Source organism: Poecilia latipinna, unplaced genomic scaffold, assembly GCF_001443285.1.
Source record: "Poecilia latipinna isolate Pla-1442-1.1 unplaced genomic scaffold, P_latipinna-1.0 Scaffold17922, whole genome shotgun sequence".
Taxonomy (NCBI): domain Eukaryota; kingdom Metazoa; phylum Chordata; class Actinopteri; order Cyprinodontiformes; family Poeciliidae; genus Poecilia; species Poecilia latipinna.
In genome coordinates this window covers 1-202 of record NW_015130538.1, presented here as the reverse complement: position 1 = coordinate 202, position 202 = coordinate 1, and the positions used below count along the sequence as shown (strand labels likewise).

General features: G+C 40.6%; 1 non-coding gene across 1 annotated transcript; it reads right to left on the bottom strand.

Moving 5' to 3' along the window:
- Positions 1 to 91: 91 nt before the first annotated feature.
- Positions 92 to 163, bottom strand: trnaq-cug (transfer RNA glutamine (anticodon CUG)). Its single transcript has one exon. It is a non-coding gene; the product is annotated as a tRNA-Gln (tRNA).
- Positions 164 to 202: the final 39 nt, after the last annotated feature.

The window sequence follows — 202 nt, the reverse complement described above, 5'->3', positions numbered from 1 at the left end:
CTATCAGACTTATACTTGTGCCTAATTTCTCATTGTGGTCCATAAACTAAGCCTGGGATCAAAAACTGAAGATGTCAGGAACAGAGACAAAAGGTTCTACTGAGACTTGAACTCAGATTGCTGGATTCAGAGTCCAGAGTGCTAACCATTACACCATAGAACCACCAAGCAGGAATTTAACCTAAGGAGCCTCGATTTTAAA